The 22,147-nt window shown below is 39.3% G+C and overlaps 1 protein-coding gene across 1 annotated transcript in view; it reads left to right on the top strand.

The window, feature by feature from the left end:
• Positions 1-7,354: 7,354 nt before the first annotated feature.
• SIPA1L1 (signal induced proliferation associated 1 like 1) overlaps positions 7,355-22,147 on the top strand; it is a 178,557-nt gene continuing 163,764 nt past the window's right edge. The window contains exon 1 of the mRNA XM_081934973.1: positions 7,355-7,483. The gene's annotated coding sequence lies outside the window, so the exon portion shown is untranslated. The remainder of the gene's footprint in view (positions 7,484-22,147) is intronic.

Raw genomic sequence — 22,147 nt, 5'->3', positions numbered from 1 at the left:
ATTAAATATATTTTATTTAATTTAAATATATAAATAATTAAAAGGAACAAAAATACCAAGTTTGTAATTACAAAGTAGAGATGCATTACATTGATGATCTTAGCTGTTGAACTAATTGTGCATATGTTTTGTACAAGTGAACAATTCCCTCTACAAAAGTGAGCTAAAGAAAAGTCATTTCTGCCATTTGGAATACAGACACCACAAATCCAAGCAAAAGCTGACACCATCAATTTACCTCTGCATTAACTTTTAGAATAATTATTGGAATGATTCATTGGGCAGAATTCTCCCCATTTTTCTTCTAGCTTTGGAAGATTTAATGATAGCATAATTTATAAGAATGAAAAAGAACCATCAGTGATGAAGGTAACGTGTTTTCAACTCCTGCAATTCACAAATTTCATTTTTTTTAAATGCCATATTGGAATAGTAGAATTGAAAAGGGCAAATCAGGCAACTCAGTCCAAACTCTGGCTCAGTGCATGAATCCATAATTAAAGGTTCCTAGACAGATTACTGTCTAGCCTCTGCTTAAAGGCTTGCTGCCCTTATTATTGGATTTTTTAAAACCTTCAAGAATCTCTTTCTCTAATTTAATTGTTCTATGATCTATAGTTTTGAATGATGGAGAACAGATTTTCTGCTATGTGATGTATTTTAAGGTATTATATCTCCTGCCAGCCTTCTCTTCATAAAGTTAGATAGGCCCAGCACCTTCAATTACTCTACATGACTTAGTTTCTAGTTCCTTGATCATCTTTAGTATCCTTCTTTACATCTGTTCCAGGAGCTGTGAGTCATTCAAATAACTGTGACTCTGATATCCAGAACTGTATCTCCTACTTTAAAGTGAGTCTGACCAAAGCAGTAGTTATTCCATTCAATTCGATAACTATATTTCATTTAATGTAGTATAAAGTGTGTTTGCCTTTTTTGCAGTTACACTCCTGACTCAGTCAGTTTATTGCTATTCCAAGATCTTTCTCACAAGTACTATTGCAAAACTAGATGTCCACTTCTCTATTTACTATACTTACACATTCATTATCTGGTTCTTAAGTACGTATATAATTTCCCATTTTGCTTCTTAAATTTAGTATATTTTCAACTCACATGATAAAATTTTCATTAAACTTTTGGTGCATTTGATTTCTGTTGCCTAATTGGATAACTTTCCATATGTCCCTGTTAAATTTTATTTCATTACTTCTCCAGCTCATCAAAATAATTTTATTTCTGACTTCTAGGGCAGGGGTCCCCAACTCCCGGTCCGGGGACCAGCATTAGTCCGTGGTATGCAGAAACTGGGCTGCACAAACAAGCGAAGCCCCATCTGTGAGCTGCAGGCAGTACACAAAACACCCTCTCTGGTCCGCAGAAAAACTTATCTCCACGGAACTGATCCCTGGTACCCAAAAAGTTGGGGGCTGATTTTCGAGGGTACTAGATGCCGATTTTGTATCATCTGCATGTCTGATAAATATTCTTTTCACCGCTTCATTCAAATAATTAATAATGCAGACAATTTGAGACTGAACCTGTAACACCCCATTCAGTATCTCTCAGTCTGAAGTTCATTCTGGTTGAGTACACTTTTTGAGTAATCTAAGCAGCCTTTCTATTGTCATGACATCCAGACCACAGGTCTGTTATTCAGAATGCATGGTGTAAATAGAAATGTAAATAGACAGACAGACAGAATGACATAACATCTAATGATCTAATAAGTTACCTGACACAAAAATAAGATTAGACTAGCTTCTTGACAAATCTAACTTTGACAATCTTGACAAAAAATACATTCTGGCTTCTAGTAACCACATTATACATAATATCACTGGGCCATGTTATCTGAGGGACTGCCTCTCTCTGGCTATATCTGCCTACCCTCCCTTTCAGATGCCAAAGAGAAAGCTGCGAATCCAACCTACTCAGAAAATATATCTGCTCTGCCACAATGTCCACCTTGTAGAATCTTTTCCCTACATCCCCCAAAACTTCACCCCTCTCCAAATTCCGCAAGTCCCTCAAGACCTGGCTATGTTATCAGGCTGGGGGTTTCAGGATCCTTTATTGTGGTTGATATCATCATCTCTTGTTTTGTGAACATTTCTAATAGTTACTTTTAAATTGTGACTCTTTTAAAAGTATATATATATTAAATTAAGTATTGTATGCTTTATGACATGGGCAGCTACACAAAGATAGATAGTGTGTTTCCCTGAAAATACGACCTGTCCTGAAATTAAGGCCTTGCCACATATTTCAGGTGGGCAAAAATATTAGCCGCACCGAAAATAAGTCCCCTGGATAACTCCCCCCTCTGGCCAGGCAGAACATCGCTTGCCGACCTAGCGGTATCCTGAAGGCACCAAGCCGCGGGAATGAGGTGGGGGCAAAGGCGCTCGTGTTGCTTGGTGCTTTTGGGGTACCGCTAGGTCGGTCATCGGCGCTGTGCCCAGCTGAAGACGGGGGGGGGGGGGTTGCCGGGCAGCTGCTCTCTTGTGAGCGGGCTCCCAAAGTGCCGGGCACAGTCTCAGGGTCAACCATAGCGTACAACCATAGAGCGTACTCCCAGAGTGGCATCCATCCTCCCTTATGTTTTCCAAAGCACGGAGGTAGGATAGCGCTCTGGGAGTATGCTGGGAGTCCTCCGTGCTTTGAAAGCCGCAAAAAAAACCCAAGCAGCAGGCGACGCCAGCAGCGGAGATGCCCTGGCTCTGCAGGTACTGTAGTTAGCCAAGGGCATCGTGAGCCTGCGAGTCGTGCGAGCGGGGAGCGGAAAAGCCACTCGCGCAACCCCCCTCTCCAGCCATTCAGAGCCCCATTCACTCACCTAGGGGCATTCTGAAGGTGCTGAGCTGCGGGAGGCGGAGGACGGCAAATAGACACTCGCATTGCTTGGTGCCTTTTGGGTATCGGTAGGTCGGTCAGTGGTGCTGTGCCCGGCTGAAAAGGGGGGTTGCTGGGCGGCTGCTCGCGAGTGTGGTCACCTCATGGCTGCTGTGTTGCTGCTGCGACAGCGCAACACAGCCATTCGACCCTGAGGCTGTGCCCGGCTCTTCAGGAGCCCAGTTGCAAGGGAGTAGCTGCCCAGCAGCCCAAAAACAATAAGCCCTCCCCTTTAATAAGCCCAATGCCATATTTTGTGGGTCAAAAAAATATAAGACCGTCGTATTTTCGGGGAAACATGGTAGATAGATGATAGATATATAGATATATAGATCAACTGACCGATAGATAGCAAAAGATCCATCTCTTTATATGATATTATATGCAATCTTTCCATTTGCTTTCCTCCAGTCATCTTACACGTCATCCATTCTCCAGGATTTTCAAAATTAATGCTGAAAGATTCATCCTTAGTTAGTTTCTTCAGCATTTTACAATACAATTCATCCCATCCTGGATAGCTAAACCACATTGTTAATGAACAAGAATTTTCTGACCATAGCCCTAGTATTTTTAAGCTTGGATCCTTCCATTTGATCCTGCTCCTCACAATTTTGTAGTAGAATTTTCTTGTTGGAGAAAATTAAATCAGTGCAGGAAAATAGCAATAGCACTTAGACATATACCGCTTTACAGCCCTCTCTAAGCAGTTTACAGAGTCAGCATATTGCCCACAACAATTTGGGTCCTCATTTTACTGATCTCAGAAGAATGAAAGGCTGAGTCAACCTTGAGCCTGGTGAGATTTAAACTGCCAAATTACAGGCAGCTGGCAGGCAGGCAGAAGTAGCCTGCAGTACTGCACTCTAACCACTGAGCCACTATGGCTCACTAGGAACTGAATCATTCTGCTTTGGGTATATTAGTTCTCTTACTCTCCTTCCCTTTCTTTCAAATATTTCTAAATAAGTCCTTTTTGTTGCTCTTAGCTGCCTTTGCTAACTTCATCTCAGTCCATTTTCTCACTCCATTTTTATAGTTCTACCATACCTTTATGTACTTAGCTTTCCATTCTTTGTATGTATCTTTTTATTGTTTTCACATCTACACTATGTTTCTTGTGCAGCGTTTTCTTCTACAGTCCTTCATTTTTTTCATCCTCAATGGAATTATTCTTAGAATAGGATAATATGTTTTTCTTGTATTCTTTTTTCAATGTTTTCAGAATTATATTCACCTGAGCATTCTTACTTCTATGTCTATGCTGTTCACATCTCTTTGTTGCACTTTACCCTCCCAGCCTTTCCCTAGATTAATACTGTGCTATGACTGATTTAAATAGAATGAAAGGTATAAATGCTATGTTTGAGAGCTGTCTTCTGCAAATGTTTACCTATTTTAGTATTTAATTATTTTAAAAGCAGTTTTCAGTTAACAGAGAACTTTACAATGCTTCCTCAAAGTAACATATAGTAAAATATATATTTTTCATTTCACTCTTAAATATTAAAGTATTATTATTTAGAGTATCTGGAGTTTACCAAAACAAGAGAGCAAGATAAACATGATTTGGGAAACTAATTTAATGAAATGGAACATAATACAACTTTTGTTCCCTTTTGCCTGCAATGCAGTAAATCTATTTGCCATCTTATTTTACTAGTTTTCTTATAGTACATTTGATCACTTAGCTTTACTTCCTAGTATATCTATTAGTATTAATAATTTTAAATATATTTATTTTTGTATCCCTAATGTGAATAAGAGTGTATTAGAGGAAGCCAAAGGGCATTCTACTACCACAGATCTTCTGGTCTTTTTAAAAAAAGAATATATGTGACATACAGTGCCATGTAAGCATAAATTCCCCTCACTTGTCTTTATTCTGCCCCTTCAAATCTGCTTCAAAATTCCTTCCTCTCTCCAATTTTAGAAGTACATAGTAAGTTTTAGAGAGGAGGAGAACTTATTTCCAACATGGTGACCCATTGATAGAAAGATATCTTTGGGATAAAAGTGGTACTATGGAACGAAATCCAAAGATAGAAGAGTCTTTCTAATAAAATATTTTTAATATTTTTAACAATATGGTTGAAAGCAGAGGAAAGTCTTATCAGTTTAGAGAAAATGCCTCTATCTTAAAAGTAATGAACATGGTTGTCTGGCACTATCTTTGTTCCATCCAAATAAAAATACTGAGTATCTGCAACAGATACCTACATAAGTGAGCACTCTAGTAAATCAGGATCCGATCTTCAGTTGGCTGGAATTTCTCCATGGGTAGAATGGTTCTTGACTGAAGACATGCAGAGTGGAAGCAAAGGAGAATGAGGCTAGCATGGTACTTCTATACTTACCTGAGTTCATTAAAAGGAACTAAGCTCAGCTAGATTTTCTGCAATGTAAGGAAACATAGTTTTCCATTTCCTTACAGACTAGTGCAGATACCTTAATGGGCCATAACGATAAATAGGCCTTCCTCCAATACTTTAGGGAACTCTTTCCCATTTCCTAACATCATCACACAGAATGAGCTAAACAAATTAATCTCTATTTTAGCAGTTTCTCTGAGGAATTATTGGGGTCAGCAACTCTTAGGGAGAAAAGTTTTAGTCATGGAATCCCAGCCTGCCCTATAATTTGAGGATGTCACTATACTTACTGTTGATCCAGTCATTATCAATTACCCCAGTCTTATTCTATATTAACTTATACAGTCAATAAATTCTGCTGATACCAACCCAGCCCAACATTTACTTCAAAAGGATCACCCACCTTTGTCTCATACAGATAAAAACATATTGTTAGGAGTTGGCTTTACGTTGAATCAATGTGAGCTTCTTTTCTATGTAATGTAACACAGTATGTCAAATATCTCAAAGATGTCTTCCTAATCAGGGATATGATAATGTCCCAAGCCTTCACACTATGCTATGTTCACCTTTAAAAATATAATGGTTCTTTCATATAATGCACTCACTAATGTTATAATTACTACATAAAATATGAATGCATGAATGTCACTGTTTGAAAGGTGAGCTTCTTCTCCCTCTGCTTTTGTTTTAGGTTTGTCTTTCAAACAAATATTTAATGAATCCAATAAAGCATAAGAAGACAGTACGGTGCCCATGGATACCAATATGACATGCCCTGGATATCTCATTTGGTTCCAAAGCCTCATCTATTCTTAAATTTAAAAAATAGAAATATGTTACTGTATGCTGTAAAGCATCAGTCTATCATCATATTAAATGCCTTTTGATCTCAAAATTTTCCATTGGCTGGTCAGTCTGCCTTCTAGTGGGTCTTCTGCTGTTGGTCATGTGCAAAAAGGTATACATTTGCTGCACAGGCAAATATCCCACAGCAGGCATTTTGTGAATGTATCAGCATATGCTTTCAGTTTGAAGCATGAACTAAGCTTTGCAAAGCTACTGACTATGTTGTCCTATAGCAAACACAATTACCCACATTCTTTTTAAAAGGGCAAACAAGAGCCCACATATTTCCCATATTTTAAAATGTCAAATGAGAGTCACCTGTAAGTGGTTGTCAGTAAGTACCTAACCAGGCCGGTTGTATGATCCCATATTTGCATTTGATTCAATTTCAAAGTAGTGAAAGAGTATAATGGAAATTCTTGAAAATGTGAAAAGTGACATTGTTAAGAGCAAGACTTTATTTTTAAACTTCAGTAAAAAAAAATGCACATATTTTTGCACATATGCACAGCCCTTTCCTATACGCAATTATGTTGGAGGGAGCCCCGTTTCTTTCTGGGTAGAACAGATCTTAAAACTGGCCCCACTTGAGCATTGAAGCTTTAAAACCTCCTTGAATTCGACCGAGAAGAGCAAACCCTAAATTGTAAATCGGCGAGCAAACGTAATTTTAACGATGTTGTCGTCCCCTCGTCCCCCCCCCCGTACTTACTGCAGAAATCGCTGCATCCCGGAAGGCTTCAAAGCACCTTCGGGTTTGGGCAGTAAAAACCTGTTAAGAGACACAAAACTCCAGCTCTCAAGTCCATCAAATGCCATTGATAAAAGGGGGAGGGGGATGGGACAAGGATGTAATCTCCTTAGAAGCAGTGGGGACTTAGATCTTTTTGTTTTTAGAGGCGACTTGGACGGCCGCAGCGACTACGCCGAAGAACCTGGGGAGTGTGGCGGGGAAACGCCACCCTCCCTATCTTCCCTCTGTCCTCGCCGTCGGAGGGCCGCTAGGAGAGAGCGCCTCGACCCTTCCCGAGCCGAGAGAGAGGACCCCGCAGACACAAAACGACCCCACGGGGTCCCCTTTTTGCCTCGCTGCAGGCTTCGTCGTCCACCACTCCACTAGGCCAGCGTTTGGCAGTTGCCATAGAAACGCCCGAGGCTTGTCCGCCTCTGCCTCTCCGGCGCGGCGAGTGGCGGGAGCTGAAACGGCACCCGCTCGGCTTCTCGCGAGATTTGGGCGGCGAGAAGGCAGCCGGAGCAGGCAGGCAGGCAGGCTTGCTCGGTGAGCTCATCCCGGGGCGCTGAGGAAGGAGCGAGCTGCCGCAGCAGCTCCTGCACAGAAAGAGAAGCGGCCGGAGCAACTTTGTTAGGTGAGTTTTTACGGAAAAGAGAGAGAGGAAGGGAGGCCGCGGGAGAGCGAGCCGCGGGGGAGGTCTGGAAGCACGAAGGCGACCCGCTCTCCTCACCCCACATTTTTATCCCCCCCCTCCAACCTGCGTGGACCTTGAATGAGTTCGAACCTGACCGAAAGATATCGATACGCTTCCAGCCCCCACCCCGCCCGCGACCTTCCTCCCACCCGGGTTCCCCCCCCCCCGCTTGCGGCTGGGGCTGGGGCTGGGGGTCCTGATGGAAACGGTGTAGAAAAAAAACCACACGCCCCCTCTTTCTCTCCCCCCCCCCCCAACTTCTCAGTCCAACCCTCAAGGCTTTTCGCCTTTCCTTTCCGCGCTTGCAGCTAATTGACTCCGGAGACCTTGGAGTTATGCGTGCCGGCGCTGCCCCCTTCTCCCCCCAGCCCACGTCCCCCCTGTTCTGCTTGCTGCAGGATGCGTCGTCCCCAGCCATTCCCAAATTCATTAAAGTGGGAGGTCCTGCTTCTTTTATTTATTGGTCTGAGAAGAGAGGAAGAGCTCCTCCTCCTCTTTTCAGCGCCCTCTCTTCCAAATGTTTCCTCCGAGGTGCCCAAGAATGAGCTGCACGGAAAGTCGGAGAGGTTTGCGTTGCAAACTGATCGGCAAAGAAGAGCTTACATGCTTTCCCTGCCCCCCCTCCCATTTAAACAAGGGAGAGAGAGAAAAAAGAACCTCCCTACTGAATTCAGAACAAGGTTTCCTTTTTCTTAGCTTTCTGTCGGTGGCTTTTTTGGATTCGTCTCTTTAGGCGAAAACCGAGGACTCATATTTTCCCCAGACATATTGAGCAAGTTGATTATTTTTTCCTGCGGGCATAGCTGAGACGGCTGCACTGAAGAAAAAAAAAAGGAGGCTAGCACTAATAGTGGATTTGTATACACAATACGTCTTTTTCTGTGTTAAGAGAATCAAGGAATGGGAGCAGATGCACCAAAGTACGTGTGTGTTAGCGCGTGTGTGTATTGTTGAAAATAATTGCCACTGAACTCAGGCTAAATTCCCTTAACTCGGGATTCAAATACAATGCTCTCCATAAGAATGCTGCATCTGTATCCAGAGCCTCGACACTCTTTCATTTATATTTAAAAGCATTTCTTCATCCAATTCCCAAGGTGCAAGCAGTTTTGGTTCCCAGCTGTGCTTACTTTATTCCAAGTCAGTTTGGACACCATGATAACAATTAGCTAATTCAAAGGTAGTGCCGCTGGGGATATTATACATGTAAATAATGTGGGAAAGGGAGTGGAGTGAAGACTACAACGTAGTCTTGAAGTTCAGAGAAGTGAATATGGAAAACTGGATCTTGTAGATCAGGTAGGAAGCTATTATTTATGTTTCAGTTTAAAAAGCAGTGATTATGAATATAGATTTGCAAAGACTTACAATAGAAAAACGTCTCTAATCTTAATTGATGTCACATTTTTGTGAAGAATTTCAGCAATTTTATTCATTTTGCAAAAAGTTTTGTTTTAAAATCTTAAAATTCTAAATCAGCAGTGGCTAATCTGTTTTAACTGCATTTTTGGTTTTGGTGATAATTGGATTTTAGTCTTTGTAATACATGATTTGTTTTCGGGTTAATAGATTGAGTTTTGTTAGTTATGATTGCCTAGATCTATATAAAGATTGATACGTTCTTAGATTGGTTCTTTCATGACAATTAGTAACTTGGACCTTACTCTCATTCAGTATTTGAGTTGTATATGAGACATGTATTCATCTGTATGTGTAAATTTTAAATAAGTTTGATTAAGGATTTTTTTCTTTTTAGCTTTTTAAATTATGCAGTTTCTGTGTATAATTTTACTTGGAAATATAAATCAGTCTTATAGTTTTGGTTTATAAAGTTTCCTATAAGGGAAATGTGTATGTAGTACAGTAGTTTTTATTGCTAAAGTATTATAACTTTTTCGTAAACTAGGCTATCAGTATTATAAGGGTGAATTTCAGAACTCAACTTTGAACAACTAAATAAAATACCTTTGACACATTAGAATGATAGTCAAACAGGAGGTTCATGTGTCTATTTCTATTTGAAAAATTCACTTTTCTCTTTGCATACAAATTATCAGAGAGTATCATTTTGGGGGAGGTTAGAGTATAGCCATTGATTAATATACACTGGATTAATTGGTAGGTTAAAAAAAAACCCAAAGTTGCAATTGCTGGGATTTGTAGAGTTTTTATACTAAGCTAAACTTATAAAAATATAAATTTCATGTATTTGAGTAACTTTATTCATCTATTGAATCTATTATTGAAATAATTTTCAGAACTTGCAAGCAGGTCTTACCAGTTTCATTTTATCTGTTAGCAAGAAAATGGCCTAAGTAGAATTCTGCACATAATATTTCCTCTGACAGAATTGGAGATACCTACTTTTTGCCAATTTCCTGTTTTGAAGGGTCACCTCACACACTAATCCAGAGAGTTCTCCAAAGGCTCTGTATTAAATCTAGTTGAGGAAAGTTAAAAGGCTGTGAGGGAACAAGGGACTTGATGAAATTGCCACCAGCAGGAATGCTGCTGACTCAGAAGTATTTCCTGGACTGAAGAGTTGCTCTGTTCACAGGAATCAAATGAGAGATCCAATCCAAGGTTTTTTTAATTATCTAAGCACTTGGATTTATTCCAGTTTAATTGAGTAGTATTTTTTATTTATTTAACCAAATTTGGTAGAGAATAGTAATTTTGGTTTCATGTAAATTAGTAAAATTAGTATAGTAGATTAACAAATGTGCTTAATAGAAAACATTCAGCTTTATTCATAGAAATTTAAGATAAAGTGATTGTTTACTGGTAGATGTAGATATAACTTTAGATTTAAAAGCTAGAATAAATCAAAACAGATTGTGGCATATTTCATTTTCTCGCCTGAACACATACCTCTGCATATAGAGATGCACTTCTGCTAAAATAACTTTTACATTGGTGTCCTCCAAATATGTTGGACTGCAGTTCCTGTGATCCACAATAAGCAAACTAAACACTTTTCCTGGGGCTGGTTTATTTATTTGGTTCGTATGGCTGCTGATTCACCAATGACTCAGTCCCAGTTAGTGTAGCCATTCATCATGTATGATGGGAGTCCATAAGTTTTCTTTACACTGAGGGAATGTTGCTTGTTCAGGTGTCTAAAGAACAAAATAAAGAACACAGTTTATTTTAAATGAATTAAAGTCTGGGTACTTAAACACAAATGAAAGATTTTATAGTCCTGTTTCTGATATGATCACATCTTTCTATTGATCTATTTAATGTGTATGCAAACCACACACTCCCTTTTAAATCAATAATTTTCAAATGATTTGTCATTCTAAATCATGAATCATGTTTTAGGTTTTATTCAATGAGATTTCCCCTTTTTTGTATTTATTGTTTGTGTAAGTTCAGCTAGAGGGCTTTCCTTTTGTGTTATATGTGAAGGACAAATTAGAAAACTAGAATTATTTACATCAGAAGTCTGGGGACCCTTGACTTTGACCCACAAAGTCAAATAAAAACATATTTTAAAATTTATCAGTTTTAATAACTCACGTAACCCAAAGCACTTTGGGGTCCTCAATCATTTTTAAGAATGTAAAGGAATCCTGAGACCAACATTTTTGAGAACAGCTATTTAGATAATCTGTAAGAGTTGGAAGAGGCAGAGGTAGTTGCTCCTGCCTCAAATTACTTTTCTGTTCATCTTCATTTATAGTTCTGCAGTATTTCTTCTCTAAGAAAGAAAGAGGCACAACTTTCTCAATCTCTGTAGTTCAGTCTTTGCATAAAGTTTTGCTGCTTAATATTAACTGCTTACAGGATATTCAGGATTTCCCACTGAGATGTAGACATAAAAATGTCTGTGTTATTTAAAATGTAAATCATAAAGGGTGGTTTTCTAATAACTGTTTGTTTACTGTATTTATTGTGAACTCCTAAGTGGCTTACTGAAATAGCATACATAACTTTAAAGCAGTCATCAAAATTAACAAATACATCTAATAATAAATATATTCCATATAATACTGTATGGTCATAACAATCATGATGTCTTGTAACAGCAAAGCAGTTGCATTTGTCCCAAGCTCAGGACTATATCTCATTCTCGCCTTGGGTCCCGAATGCATGGGTTGGAAAACCCATGTTTTCAGAAGTTCCCTAAATATAAAAAGTGAGGATTCAGTCCTTGCATTTGGTAGGGAGGTGTTGTAGAAGAGTTAAGCTGCTGCATAGAATGTACCTTCCAATCCCTGCTTCTTTCAATTCATGATGGATGAAGTGCAACAACACTTGTAAGTGTAACAAGCACTCTTAGCAAGCGCTCTCTGCAGGCTTAATTGAAGGTAGTCAGGCCCCAAGTTTTACAGGATTTCAAAAGTTAACACTGGCACTTTATTGTGTCACAACATCTCCAAAACAGTCTCTAATTAAAGTTGAGGTGTTTCAGAGCAGAACGGGGAGGTTGGTGGATTAAAAATTCCCGATGTTTTACAGTAAGTAGGAAAGTCATATTGTAAGTATGATTGCATATCATTTTTAATCTGTACCAAATTATGTATAAACTGCTGTGAATAAAATCAAATCCCTATTTTAAATAGCCTTTCTCTGGTTTTGTTCATTAACTTGCTTATGCAACCCAAGTGGTTGACTTTTTCTGTATAAATTCATTCTTTAGTTTAAAATAAACTGGAATAGAGTGGTCTATTGTTCTATTCTAGTTTTGAATTATTTTTAAGACTTAACTTTATATTAAATAACATAACGGGTGAGGAGGGGGGATATGTGCCAGATTGTTCTGAGTTCTGTGTTTCCAGGGTGACATGACTCAGTAGTTTTGCTTCTAAATGTGCTCTGTTAATTGATGTAGCATTCTCCGGTTTACATTCCTATGAGTTTCTAATTAAATATCACAATAGTTATTAATTATTTAAATATCTTAATATTGAATCAGTTACTGCTTTAATAATCAAGTAATGGTACAGTAGTGGGTATGAGAATTATTAGATTGCTCTGTAGTAATTTTACTGTTGCATTTGGTTTCAGGCTTCTTCAGCTGCATTGTGAAATAACTTCCTATGCTGGAGCTACACAGAGGTTCACAATAACCCATTCAGCAGCATGAATTATGTTAATAATGATGAAACCGACAGTCAGTTTATGTAACATTGGTACTTTTCATAGATTTTACCTAGGCAGAATGCACTCCCTTATTTAGTGAGTGGATGAATGAAATGCTTGTGTCTGGTAAAATATTTACTTCAGTTTGTTTATTTTAAATTTTGTGTATGCAGAGTTCACAGGTCAATTTAAAATACTCAAAAAGTACCTTTAAAAAGAAACTTAAAACAAATTTTAAATTAATAATAGCAGACCGATATATTAGTTTAAAAGTTGGGTGGCATCATAACAATTAAGATTTGAATGCAATACAAATTAAATTGAGAATATAAGTAGTCCTCAATTTGCCTGGAATTTCCATCATAGGTCATGAAGGTCATAAGTTGAAGCACTCACGTGACTGGATCGATTTTTTTTTATGACAGCCATTAAGCAAATACTACGGTCATTAAATGAATAAGGTTGTTAAGCGAATATCTGGTTAAGTGAAATCCATGTATTCCTATGAGCAATGTTTGTGGGAAACTGGCCAAAAAGGCTGGAAACTAGTAAAAAGCTTTTTAGATCATGAATATGTGATTGCAGAATTCTGCAACTGTTCATAAAGGTGAGATGATTACCTAGTGTTCCAAATGGGATAGTTGTGACTCTCTCTGTATGTATGTGAGTGCACAAGCATGTGCAGCCCTTAGAACTTTAGAACCAGATTATAAGTAGTTTTGGGGAAGTCTTGAACAGTCACTAAATGACTGGTTGTTAAGTGAAGACTCGCCGTACAAATATTCTTTGCCTGAGGTAAAAGAATATGAGTTTTGGCATCTTCCCACAACTGACAATACTGACATTAAATAAAAATTAAAGATGTTTTAAAAATACTAATGGAATGCAAGTTCTTACTTTCCACACACTGACCTTTATTCCATGCTTGTTTTAAAATTCATTCAAACAGTATGTGCAAGCATGAAAAATATATATCTAAAGGCATGCAGCTTTTTTCTTTATATATTGTATTTATCTCTGTTTTTTAATTGAAAGCTGGTAATATGACTCTAATCTAATTAGAGTCAAGATCACGTGAAGTGTTAATATCACTTTATAATGCCTTGGTAAGGCCACACTTGGAATACTCCATTCAGTTTTGGTCGTCATGATGTAGAAAAGATGTGGAGACTCTAGAAAGAGTGCGGAGAAGAGCAACAAAGATGATTAGGGGACTGGAGATTAAAACATTTGAGGAATGGTTGCAGGAACTGGGTATGTCTAGTTTAATAGAAAGAAGGACTAGGGGAGACATGATAGCAGTGTTCCAATATCTCAGGGGTTGCCACAAAGAAGAGGGAGTCAAACTATTTTCCAAGGCACCTGAAGGTAGAACAAGAAGCAATGGGTGGAAACTAATCAAGGAGAGAAGCAACTTAGAACTGAGGAGAAATTTCCTGACAGTCAGAACAATTAATCAATGGAACAGCTTGCCTCCAGAAGTTGTGAATGCCCCAACACTGGAAGTCTTTAAGAAGTTGTTGGATAGCCATTTGCCTGAAACGGTATAGGGTTTCCTGCCTAGGCAGGGGGTTGGACTAGAAGACCTCCAAGGTCCCTTCCAACTCTGCTATTGTATTGTATAACAATTTCTATCTCCGCCTTATTCCTTTCTAGATTTATGTCATAGAGTACGTTTAGCTGACTAATGCATTTATCCTTGGAAATGAGGTGTGTGTTACATCCATTTGTCATGTGTAAACTGATGTGTAGACTTCCTTGCCAAAGGGCATAGTGTTATGCTGTAGCAAGAGTTATAGGATATTACCAAAACTGAAATGAAGTCTGTTCTCTGGAAAATGTTGCAACAAAATCCATTGCATTGCTTCAAGAACTATAAAACAGAATAGCTGCAGAATGGCACAAAACTGCTCATACATATAATCTATTCTAGAAATTCAAGCTTTAATAGGTTTTTGAATGATTATATGAAAAGCTTTTCCTCTTCATGTCATGCCATGTAATCTTCCTGCTATACTATGCTGGCTGGAAAAAAAACACTGCATAGAATTATATGTATGATAGCATATCTTAACTTTTAGATTCAAAGATCTGCATTGTATCAGAGATGTTCCTTTCTTTTGCTTAATTCTTAATTCATTTAATTTGCTTAATTCTCTAGCTTTGGATGCTTATTTTTCATTGAGATTTTTTATTTCTTTTGGAAACTCATAAAGTTTATCCTATTTAAATGATTGAATAGAAACACTTAACATTAACTCAGTTTTGATGGTATATCTATATGTTTTTAAATATTATTACTATTGTTGTATTGCTTGTTTGTGCTTAATGAGGCTCATTTTGAATATTCAGTTTGCCTATAAATCTCTTCCTGATTGCTTGTTTTTAATAAATGACAAGCAGATTTATTGGGTATCACTTCAAAAGAAAGCTTAGAGACCACCCTATGCTCCTATCTGGTTTCCCCACTTCTTTTCCAAAATATTTATTTGCTATACTGTGATGAAAATGTCTTTAACCCTTTGGGTTCACACATGTGTGGTAAAGCTTTGGTAATAGTCTACTTCTATCTGTGATTTATAAACTTCAGTCAATCCAGAATATTTTGATGCACACAATTTTGAGTGTACGCAGTAGGCCAGTGTACGCTCACTGTTACATGATTTGCTCTGAACCTTAGAATTTGGGTTCAATTCAAGTATTAGTTGTCATCTTTGAAGCCCTGTATGCCACAGGGTCAGGTTTCTCGTGGGATTGCTTTTCTCTTGTGGTTTCTGAACATCTTATCATATCTGTGATGGTGAGTATGTTCTGGGATCCCTTCTGTGAAAGACATGTTATCTCTATCAATCTGATAGATCAATGCACTCATATTTTAAAATACATATTGGATAATATGTTGTATTCATCGCCACCCTCCCCAGGTTTTATTCCAGGTATCAGACACGGGGGCAGAGGGAGTGGACGCTCTCCGATGCCCATGGCCCCGGGGGCTCCTCTATGCCTATCCACCATTACCCCTGATTCCCAAAGTCATGCAGAAAATCCTGCGGGAGGGGGCGGAGATGGTGGTGATTGCCCCACACTGGCCCCGGAGGCCTTGGCTTGCCGATCTCCAATCTCTCTTGGTGGACAGGCCCTGGAGGATCCCCCAGGAGAGGATCTCCCTCAGCCAGGGATTGCTGGAGCACCCGGACCCTCAGTGGGTTCAGTTGACCGCTTGGCGCTTGAGCGGAGCATCCTGAAGGAAGGGCACTTCTCCCCCAGGGTGATACAGACTATTCAGGCCGCTCGCAGACGTTCCATGGAGTGTATTTACAGCGCTACATGGCATGCCTTTTCAATATGGGGCAACTCCAGGGACTACGATCTGGTTCGAGCCACGATCCCGCAGGTTCTGGACTTCCTTCAGGTGGGTCTGGACAGAGGGTTAGCTCCCAACACGATTAGGAGACAGATCTCGGCCATCTCATTGGTACTTCTGTGCGGTAGGCCTTGACTCACCACCCTATGGTCAGGCGATTAAGGGGGTGTCCAATCTTAAGCCACCTACGGTACACAGGTACCTCTCCTGGGACTTGCATAAGGTGTTGGATGCTCTGACAGGCCCTCCTTTCGAACCCTTTTGAACTGTGTCTCTTAGGTTTTTGACTCTTAAAGTGGCCTTTCTGGTGGCCATCACCTCAGCCAGGCGGATATCCAAACTACAGGCTCTGTCGGCCAGGGAGGATCTCTGCGTGTTCCACCAGGATAGGGTGATACTAAGGTTGGACCCCTCCATCCCTAAGGTGTGCTCCTGCTTCCATCGCTCGCAGGAATTGATGTTGCCCAATTTCTGCCCTGACCCCTCTCACCCATTAGAGAGGAAGTGGCACATCCTAGATGTAAGGAGGGCTCTGAGGATTTATCTTAGAAGAACCCGGCCGAACAGGAAGTCTGAAGCCCTGTTTATCTCTTTCCAGCTGGGATCCCTGGGGAACAAGGTGACATCCACCATAGGCAGGTGGTTATGAGCCTGTATTGTTACCACCTACCAAGCATGGGGTCTGCAAACACCAAGCTCTATTACAGCACATTCCACACGAAGCACGGCCACCTCAACGGCCTGGGTCACCAAGGCCTCATTGACTGAGATCTGTAGGGCAGCTATGTGGTCTTCCCCCTCACTATTCTTGTGGAACTACAAACTGGACTCCTTTGCCTCTGCAGAGGCTTCATTCAGGCATAGGGTGTTGCAGGCTGTGCACAGGGCGTAGGTGACGCCTTACCAGGCATAAGGTTTGTGCGAGCTCTTAACATGGGTAACCCTAGGGACGTGTGTTTTGGTACGTCCCATCCTGGATACTCCTCCCCTCACTATGGAGAAAGGGCATTGGTACTTACCTGATACGTCTCTTCTTATAGTGGGGGAGGAGTATCCAGCCCTCCCTGATATGGTTATGTAACATGAGCGTTATGTTTGATGGTTGAGCTGTTCTGTTGAAGAAATAAATTAAGATAAAGTCTGGAGTGGATGACACAGCGAGTCGGATAAGGTTCTTCTCCGATAACTGGGTGGTACCTGGTGACCAGGGGCGTGGCCCAAAGAGCTTATCTGACTCAGCCCAATCAATGAGAGGACAAGGTCAACCCATCCTTGATACTCCTCCCCCACTATGAGAAGAGGTGTATCAGGTAAGTACCAATGCCCTTTTTCTATCACTGATAATAGAGTTAAATAAAATAGGGAAAAAGTTCCTCTCTCATGAGTCTACTCACTTCCTGCATGAAATTTCATGTTTACCTACATGCTCGTTTGTTTTTGGGTAAGTCCATGAGTTGTAATATACAAAATTATAATGATACAGGATATAAATGTTTGCTCCAGATTTCAGCATTTATCATGGTTTTATAAGCGGCTAATGACTTTTTGCAGTCATTAGGTTTGATTGAATTCTTTAATTAATTTTAGTCTTTTTAGGAATTCTAAATTTGTTTTGAATTAATGAATTGAAAAAGAAATACCATATTTTTCGGAGTATAAAATGCACTGGAGTATAAGATCCACCAAGATTTTGAAGAAGCAAATTTTTAAAAAAGTTTTTGCATTCTGCAGAACTCCCAAAAATGGCCCGTTTTCCACAAAAATTGGTCATTTTTTTAAAAAAAGGCACAAATAGCCTTTCGGAGACTTCTAGAGTGCCCCTCGGAGGTGCCCCCCCCCCAATGAGCAAAACCAGCCCATTTTTCACAAAAAAAAAAAATCGCACCCAGATTTTCAGCCTCTTTTTTGAGGGAATAAGGTGCATTTTATACTCTGAAAAATACGTTAACTAAAAACAATGGAACCATAACTTTCTCTTTTTGGTATATTGATTTATGTATAATGGTACAGAAAATCATCTATGAATGAATAAACCTGAATTTCAGTATACAGAAGCTGGCTGCTTCTTGGCTTTTTGAGGAGTTATGGGTCATGAAGTTGAAATAGTCTATGATACAAATATGTAAGTATTATTATGCCCACTTATTATATTGGCAACCAGAAACTCATTAAAACATATTATTTGCGCCTATTTAGAGCAATGTGGGCTTGAAAATATGCTTGCTAATCGTTAACATTTCCCCAACTAATTAATGGCTTATTATCACCTATTGTATTAAATTCTCTGTTAACTCAGAGTTAATGAGAAAGAGTGAAATTAAACTCACCAACAGCATTGGACCAATTATTTTGAACTAATTTTCCTGATTTGAGAGTAAGAATAAGATACTTGAAGCTATTTCATGTAGTGTTTATTATTTATTAATTCATCCATTCACATTTGAATAGTTGCCTGCCTCAAAAAAGTGACTTGGTAATGTACCTTAGTGCAATAAAACAGCACCTAAATGAAGCCACCAAAGTAAAAAATATATTAAAAATCCACATTAAAAGACCAATATTATGAAAATAAAAGTCCCTGGGTTGGGTGCTTTGTGGAAGAAAGGATCAGTAGAATCTTCCCGATAAAGTAACTCTCTAAAAGGTTTGTCGTAGAGTGGTTGCCTCATACAGGTCACAAAATGAGGCATTCCTTCTCCGCCCTCCACCTGTAAGATCCCATATTGTGGTTGAAGGATTCCAGATCACAGTAGCCATGCAGGTGCTGTTGTAGAGACTGAGATGGTCCCCATCTCTTAGGTCTCCCCGATGGGCGACTACAGCATTTTAATGCTATTAAATGCTTTGCTAATTTATGCTAACTATCAGCCCTGGAGCCCCTCCAGAACAAGTGCTTTGTGGAAGTTATGATGAAGTGATAATTAGGGTCTGTTGCCAACCTTGCAGGACTGCAGAGGTAGCAATGTCTTACAGGATTTAATATGTGCAGTGGACCGGGTTCAGTGCTAAAGTGGACTTTCAGAAGAGGCTCCCCACTTCACCTGGGAATGCCCATACCTGCAAGACAAATGTTTGCCACTTGCACAGAACTTGCTTTCCAGTTAATAGTCTAACGGGAGATTATTGTAAGGCTGGCAAGGCCTCTGGCCAGAGATGGAAGAGGTTGGGATCTTGGTGTTCTTAAAAGGGGTGGGCAGAGAGCAGGAGGGGTCCTGTGAAGGCCATTGTTGCTTCGATGGGTCTAGTCAGCAAAGACAGAAGCCATGTCATCATTGATGTCCTGACTAGGGGGAATCAAGCTGGCTGGCTGATTGGTGGAAATGGAAAGATGGGGCCTCTGATCTTAACTGGTGATTTCCACTGAAAGCTAATGTTTGCTACCCTGTTTCTCTGAAAATAAGACCTCCCCGGATAATAAGCCCAATCGGGCTTTTGTGTGCATGTGCTACAATAAGCCCTCCCCTGAAAATATGCCTTCCCCAAAAATATTGCAACCCAGCAGCAGCCATGAGGTGACCACACTCACCGCCTCCTGCAGCTCAAAAATAATAAGACCTCTCCAAAAATAAGGCCGAGTCCTGTCTTAATTTCGGGGAAACACGGTAATAAACTAGTATTTTCTCTTTTGCCTTTTCTCTATCCTGGCTTATTCATGTTAGCCAAGAGTGAGTAGAGATGGATCAAAATAGTGTTGAAAATATTGCTTAAGAAAAGTGTTTATTTGGTCAATGATCAACAACATTTGATAAAATAAAGTACCAAGCAAAAATCAATTAAAAATACTAGCATAACAAAGTTAAAACAATAACTAAAAGCAATTGCAGCAATATTTTGGTACTGTAGACAAAATCATCTCCTTCCTAATTTGAAAAACCTACAAGTCTAGTCTTTGCTAAGAGAGCTGTTCAATAATCCTAAAGAGTAAAAGGGAGCAAATTAGAGCAGGTTATTGCATTTAAATACCTTGGTAGTTTTCTGTTCTAAAGGCATCTGGAATGCACACCAGAAATATATAGTGCAGCTAGTTCTTAGGTCCATAAATGCTCTTAAGCACTTATTTTACACAAGAGGAAGCTGATTAATCCCTGCAGCATTAAAACTTTTTTGAGGCCAAACCACTGGCCCAAATCATTTATGGTGCACAAGTAGGAATTTATGCAAAGGAGGATGTACTGGAAACAGTGCAAACATTTTTTTTTAGATCAATCCTTGCTCCACCCGGTGCAAAGCAAACACTCAGTTAAGTCTGGAGTCAGGAATTCGTGCAATCCTGGTAAGGGCCTGGAAAAGGAGAATTAATTATTGGCTCAAAATCCAATTCTTCCCAGACTGACCCCTGTGGTTTTATTAGACAATTTTCCTTCTCCCTGTAAATAGGCTGTACAACAGAAATTGGCGTTAGATGTGCTTTCTGTACTATTCCTAATTTCTTTAGGATATGACTAAAAAACTACTCACCCAAAGAATAAAGGAATATGGAGTTTCAGGCAGAAGTTAATAGGCTGCCCCAACGTGGCAGAAATTGGATTAATAAGGGCCCTTGGGAAACAGCAAGATAGCTACAAAATGTAATTTTCTCCAAGCTGAAAATAGCATTTTTCAAAGCCAGGCATAACATCTTAACCATCCACACTGCTGCACGGCAGATACTCCAAAATCCCATTAACCAAGCATACCTGCCCATGTGGTGACAAGGAGATTGAAACGATTTTGCATGTATTATTATTCTGTAAATTCTACAGGGATATTAGGTCTGCTTATATTCTGTTCCTAATATGTAAATTTTCAGGAAGGCTGGACAATTTCCATGCAAAACATCTTCTAGGCTTGCATCTTCCATGCAAGCTATCTTGAAACCCTTTATCACTTGCGCAGTGGTCAAATTGTGTGTTGCTTCAAGGAAATTAAGGCACAACTGGTGACAGAATTAACCACTTCTGTTTTATTTATCCCTTTAGTATTAATACATATGAACTACAGGTAAACCTTAACCCACAACTATTTGTTTACAATAGCACTGAAACATGACTGGTTTTCACACCTGTTGTAGCATCCCCATAGTCACGTGATTAAAATTCAGACACCTGGTAATTGGTATGTATTTATGAGGGTTGTAGGGTCCCAGGATCATGTGATCACCTTTTATGACCTGACATGCAAAGTCAATGGGGAAGCCAGATTTACTTAACAGTTGTGTTATTAACTGAACAACTGCAGTGATTCATTTAATGTTTTTGTCCAAGAAAGATTGTAAAATGGGGCAAAACTCACTCTAAACTGTCTTGCTTAGCAGGGAAATTTTGAGCTCAACTCTGGTCGAGGTCTAACTATCTCATTTTAGGTGATGCATATTTTTACTTCATAGATTATAATATTTTTAGATCTGTATGTTAATGGAGAACTAAACACAATTACAATGGTTTACATTATATTTTAATTTATTATAATCCTAATTTTGGTTGTGAGAAGCTGGCAGGAGGTTTCCTCAAATAATGACTGTGAGATTCAGTTAACAACAGCAGCTTTGACTGAAGGGATTCGTCTTTGCTAAGAGATGCGATCCTGCTTGAAGACCACATCATTTAATGAGTGAATTTCCAATCTCAATTGCCACTGCAAGATTAAGACTACCTTTCCTGGGGCAAAGTGTCTGCGAGGGTGATGCTCCTGCAACTGACAATATCCTTGGAAAAGTTGAGTTATCTTAATAGATTTCATCTTGGATTCAGAACTACTTTAATGACTTCTCACCATAATGGGTACCTCACCTTCCCTCCCTCCCTCCTCCTGATGTTAAAGAATGGGGACTTGGGTATGGTAGCATACTGATGTGACTAATGCAGCAATATCTCATTGCTTTGTATTTGCGACAATCATGCTATAACCTTTGTCCTTAAGGGCTAAATCTAGAAAAGTTAAAAATAAGACATAGGAGATTGGTATTTTAAACATAGTACCAAACATCATTAAAAGAAACTCAATGTAGCCTTTCATTTGCTTCCCAAAGATTCTGTACTTTCAAAATGTCTCCTAGATTTGTGTGACTTCATTTTAACTGGGATCCAGAGTGAATAGAATAATAGTTTAATAACATGTTAAAGTGACTATTAGTTTCATAATATTATTAAATCATTGTAAAAAACATGGATTTT

This window comes from Natrix helvetica (genome assembly GCF_964273705.1).
Source record: "Natrix helvetica genome assembly, chromosome: 1".
In the NCBI taxonomy this organism is placed as follows: Eukaryota; Metazoa; Chordata; class Lepidosauria; order Squamata; family Natricidae; genus Natrix; species Natrix helvetica.
Note: the sequence above shows the minus strand (reverse complement) of the source record. Positions and strands in the feature narration are given on the sequence as shown.